This window comes from Ranitomeya imitator, chromosome 1, assembly GCF_032444005.1.
Source record: "Ranitomeya imitator isolate aRanImi1 chromosome 1, aRanImi1.pri, whole genome shotgun sequence".
NCBI lineage: Eukaryota > Metazoa > Chordata > Amphibia > Anura > Dendrobatidae > Ranitomeya > Ranitomeya imitator.
The window spans coordinates 1,236,357,422-1,236,363,421 of NC_091282.1; positions in this window are offsets into that span (position 1 = coordinate 1,236,357,422).

Below are 6,000 nucleotides of genomic sequence, written 5' to 3' on the forward strand. Positions count from 1 at the left end.
GCTGTCACGGTGGCTGGACCCGGTCTGTGACCCTGCTAAGGGGCATTCAATAAAGGTGGTAGGAGTCTGTCAGGGGTTCGTAACGCCACCTGTGGTGTTCGGTCAGGGTGACCGATGCAGGGGTGATGGAATGGCAGCTGGATGGTATACCTTCCCACAGGTGAAGTATGTCCCCAGGGCATCCCAGTAAGGTTGATGGTGTGAGGTGCAGTCAATAACGAGGACACAAGGTTGCAGTCTCTTTACCTCTTTACTGAAGACTTCAGGATCCTCAATCCAGAGCACAGTTAACCGGGCTATCTGAGACCGGCCGGTCTGATGGGCACATCCAGAACTCCCTTTGCAGGTGGAAATCACTGCCTACCACTAGCGCCTGTGTGTTGTAGTGCTACCCTGCTGAGCATTCGGAATAGTCCTCACAACTTCTGTGTTCGTTCGTTCTTTCTAATTCGTTCCAGATGTTTCTAGTTCAACGTCCCCCAGGTATGTTATTGCTAGGACGCACCCGTATGACGGGAAGGCCTGGAGGTCTTCTGGGACCCTAGAGACGCCCCTCTCCCACAGTTGCCCCCTATGTCTTCGTAGGAAATTTAAGGTAGACAGCCAACCTATAATTAACTGTCCTGCGGAGTTCAAAGTAAGGCCTAGAGTCAGTTACTCCCTCGGTGTTCCGGCCACCGGCTACGCGCCTCAGTAGGATGTTGCCTCGGTCTCACAGCACGACTTTTATTGGTTGTCCTTGATCTCGTTTACACTATTCCACAATATCCTTCCCTTCGTGTCTCTCTTGCAGGGTGTGCAGGCGCGGTTCCGTTACCTTCTGTTCGCTAGGCACCTGCCAGGTTCCCACGCCTGACAGGGACCCCCCTGTGTCTTCTCCCTGCAACACGCCCTGCCACGGGATGTTGCCTGAATCCAACCCAGTCAGCTTCTGACTAACTTCCTCCCCAACCCTTAGTTTTACCAGTGTGAGGAGTGGCCCAATAAATAAAGCCTTTTTCTCCCCCTAGTGGCCGGAGTGTGAAGTGTAATGTGTTCTGGTGATACCTGGTCAGGAGAACTCCTTCTGTGCCATCAGACGTACCATCACTCCCCTTAGTGGCAGTCATACTGCAACGACCAGATCTCTGGGGCGCTGCATATATGGACTATTATATGAGCATCCCCCTATATAAATCCCTCCACGCTGGAAATACAGGGGTCTGTGGGACAGTCAGGAAAAACAGTGGGGTTTAAGTTACAGTTGGTGTCCAGACGTTCATGGAAGAAGGGGTAACAGGACATCGTGGACACTAAACTGACTCTATGGGGCAAGGAGTACAAGTTACCCTAATGGTTGACATCACTATGGAGGAACACTGCTCTCCGGCCTCCATCATCATGTGGAGCAGCTAAGCCTCTTCATCCTCGATTTGGGGGTAAGTGACAATCCATGTAAGTGTAGTCTAAGGAGCTGTCATGGCACTTGTACATGTATATACAGTCAGCTGTCATGGCACTTGGGGAAGTCACACCAGGGGGCTGTGTAGGCCTCTACAGTACCACACAGCCTTCCGGAGACCCACAGACTCCAGCAGCCCCCATGCACCGGCCCCTCCAGCCTCCACAGGCCCTGGCAGGCTCCCACAGCCCCCATGTTTGAAAAGTTATGAAACATAAATGCTCATTTGTGCTTCACTGGCCATTTTTTTTTCTTTCTTTAATCCATATACAATTAAAACCTAAGAGGTGAGAAGAGTTTTTCCAGTCCTTTAGTTTCAGTCTATACTATAGAATGTCTACCTTCATCCTTGACTTGGGTAATTAAAAATGTATGTATGGTTTGGGGCTCATGCTCAATTGCAAGTAACTTGGATGAGTCTCGCATGTTAAGGCCCGGCGCCGCTGCCGGCACTCAGATCGGAGCGTGCAACCACATAGGAATAGCCGCACGCTTCGCTCCTCCGTGCCGGGTATTGCTGTGCGAGACTCGTCCGAGTTGCTCACAGGTGAGTATGAGCCCTTAGGCTATGTGCTTACATAGGGAAGAGGTGCAGAATTTTCCTCACAAAATCCACATCCGCGGATTTTGTGCATTTTTTTTTTAATGCAGAATTGCTGCAGATTTTGCCACTGCAGATTTTTAACATGGAGGGGTGTAGAAACGCTGCAGATCTGCACAATAGTGACATGCACTTCTTTGAAATCCACAGCAACTCTGCACTGATTTTTTTTTTTTTTTTTCCACACATCTTTGTTTTGTTTTTTTCCTCATTAACGTTGTACTGTACATCAGTGCGGATCTGCAGCGTTTCTGCACGGTAAAATCCGCATCGTGTGCACATACCCTTAAAGAGATGGGAGTGGGGATTGATGCAAGAGTCTGTGAGACATTAGCCAGTTTTAGTTTGTGCACACTGTACTTCTTGTGTTGCAGAAATCGCCTGCCTATTTTATTTATATATATATATATATATAAAAAAATTTTTTTTTTTTTAATGTTATGGGCTGCGTTTTCCATTTGACAGCCATTCTAATCAGCTGGCAAATGCAGCACTAAAAAAAAGCACCACAATTTGTGGGAGCGTTTTTGAATAATCTGTGGTTTCTGTGGCTGAAAAAAAGCAGACAAAATATGCAGTGATCATAGTACAGAGAGGAGAGTGTAAGGCTGTCACTTGTAGACTGCTCTAGTCTTTGTGATATCCAATAGTTACATGGAGTAAATTAATTTTTGCCTATGAAGGATTAACTTCTGTGACTCCTTGGTCAGATGAGCTGCTGCTGGGTGTCAGGTGATGAGGCACCCTGCCTTTAAATATTCCCATTACCCCTCATCTCGATGGTGAAAGAGTTAATGCTTGGCAAAGACTGCTACCGTATGTAGATGCCATGTGCTGGCAGACGTGTTTGTATCACAGCACCATGGACATGAATTACTCTATGCCCGATGCAGAGATGTATCTTTCCTGTATTTAGTGCTAGTACAAACACTTAGGCCTCTTTCACACGTCCAGATAATTCCGCTCCCGGAGAAATCTGTACCGGAATTATCCGTCTCCATGTGCTCACATAGCACATCAGTGTGGCACACGTGCGGCAGCCGTGTGCCGACTGAGGACCACACGGACCGTGCAGGAGACGGCGCTACAGTTAAGCACTGTCCCCTGCATGTGGTGCTGAAGCCGGTATTCATTCCTTCCTTCTTCCCAGCAGCGTTTGCTGGAGAGAAGGAATGAAAAATCATTTTTTAATTTTCCCTCAAAACTAAAGTTTGTGCGCCCAAACCCCCCCCCCCCCCGCATGCCTGCCGGGAAATACCCAGCTCCTGCGATGTCTCCTCTCTGCGCCGGCAGCAGGTCCTGTGTGAGCGATCACGTGGTACTGCTCATTACAGTGAGGAATATGTGCAGAGAGGAGACATCGCAGGAGCCGGGTGAGTATTTCCCGGCATGCAAGCCAAAGGGCGAACACTGCTGGGAAGAAGGAATGAATACCAGTTTCAGCACCACACACAGCGGGGACAGCGCTTACTGTAGCGCTGTCTCTCCTGCGGGTGGTACGTGCACACAGAGGAGAGTGGACACTGTTCTCCGTGTGCTGTCCGTAGTGTGGTCTGTGCTGCCAGTAAAAAAATGGACAGGTCTACGTGTTTTGCACACTGACACACGGTCCGTGTGAGAACATGCACATGTGCAGAAACACATAGATCCTAATGGATCTACGTGTGTCAGTGTCTCCGGTACATGAGAAAACTGTCACTACACGTACCGGAGACACTGACGTGTGGAAGAGGCCTTAAACAGTAAAATAACAGCTTTATTATAGAAAAAAATAACATAGAACTGTTCCTTAACCCACACATAATACTAATATATAAAGTATATACACAAACAGTGGATCAGATGCATGAATGGAGCCCATGTACAATATTACATGTCGAGCCATGAACAATCTCCCCTTCTCCGAAATCTTTTCTTCGGACTCCATAATAAGATTTCTGTCCCTGGCTTCAGATCTCTCGGCATAAGGCTATGTGCACACGTTCAGGAATTCATGCAGAAAATTCCTGTGAAAATCCAGACATTTCTGCCAGATTTCCGCATGCGTTTTTTGCGCGGTTTTGACTAGGTTTTTTTCCCTGACATTTCCCAATGCATTAGACAGTGGGAAAACCGCAAAAAAAAAAAAAACGCAAAATTAATGAGCAGGTTCATTATTTTTCCGCAATGCGTTTTTCATGCGGAAAAACGCACATGTGCGCAGAAGTTGCGGATTTCATTAAAAATGATAAAATGCTTAATGTATGCAGATTATTTGCGGTTTTATAGCGCAAAAAAAGCTAAACCGCAAATAATCTGCAACGTGTGCACATAGCCTAAGAGAATTGTTGGGGTCTCTCCATGTCCACAATCCTGAACCTTCGGCTTGAGACTGTGAACCTTCCCCGAAATGATTTATCATCCGTCCAATAGTGGACTGTATGTCTGGGTGGCAATCACACGGTGCTTTGGTAGCATTAATGCATAATTTCTGTCCTTTATGTTTAAAAAAACAAAAAACTACATATGACATTCCTGTCCGTGATCTCTGCAATTCTTGCTCTTCATTAGAGTCCATAGTTCCTCCATGATGATCACAGACCACCTCTCCTTTTTGTAAAAGCATGGCTGGTCTTTACGGTATGCCCACCTCTGCTGCTGTCCTGTTAATAACGAGTCCTTTCCACTTCTGTGTCCTCACAAGCTCTTTGATCTCCTCTGGAAGGTCATTTCTCCTTGGCATTCGGAGTTTCCAAGCACGTGCCACTTCTATGGTTGGTACATTTGTTTTCCATCCCTGTCCCTTCATGTAGTTTGCCAGTTTTCTGCTGGGGGGGTTTCCTGAAAGATTCTAAATATGAAATAAAAAAACTAGAATAAGCAGCACATATATACTGTTTTGTCGTTTTTTGTTTTTTTTTTTGCTTGCACAGACAATAGACATTACAACATAACAGAAATACAGTTCAAAACAGATACCAGGAGGAATGAGGGCCCTGCTGCTCGCAAGCTTACAAACTATGAGGAAAAGGGGAGACACGAGAGGTGGATGGTAACAAATGCTAGTTATTCAGATGCAGCAATGTAACAAGGAATAACATAATTTTGATGCGGCACCGACCTCAGCTTATTATTTTTAACAGAGGCGCCATCTTCCATACAAGATAACATGTAGGGGTTCGGTGAAGGAAGCAGTGAAGGCGTATAAGTGTGTGATGGGGTCACTTAACTCATAGAAGGACAGACGCCCGGTCTCATAGTCTAAGAAGACTCCCAGTTTTGGACTTTGTGGCTTTACATCAAGGCTTAATATCAATGACTTGTAACTTACATGGCCTCACAAAACCCATTCATACAAAGAAAACACAAACACTAAAGTTTTTGGATAAAAATGGCCGTGTAGTTTATTCAGGGTTACATAAGTTAAATAAATAAATACCAATAAATACTTCAATTAAAACTCAATTTCCATATTACTCCAATAAACCAATCCACCCATACATGGGTGATTTTTCCCACCAGGCCAAGGCTCAGCGAGCCAAGGCCCCCCCCAAAACCACACAGCCATTTTTCAATTATTGACTGTAAGTCAAGGTTAAAAATATCACACCCAATATCCGATAAATGAACCAAATCGGGCCTATAGAGGCCTGGTAAAAAACCTTCCAATTCCCTATGCCGAAAAGAGAAACCTGAAATTAAAGGAAAGAATTTCTCCATAGATTTGTTGACTCTTCTCCGAATTTTATCAAGAAAAGAAAGATGATTGTTATGCCATAATAATCTGGGGATGATCTCGGAAAAAAACAAAAGAACGAAGGGGCAAAATTTGCCTAATACTAATAAAATCCGATCTCATGGATGCTAACAAGTCAAGAGTCCTGATTTTTACCGAGATCATTCCCAGACACATGAAAAATGATCAAATCAGGAGAAGGATACTTAATCAACCATTTTTTAACTTGCTCCACCACTGAAA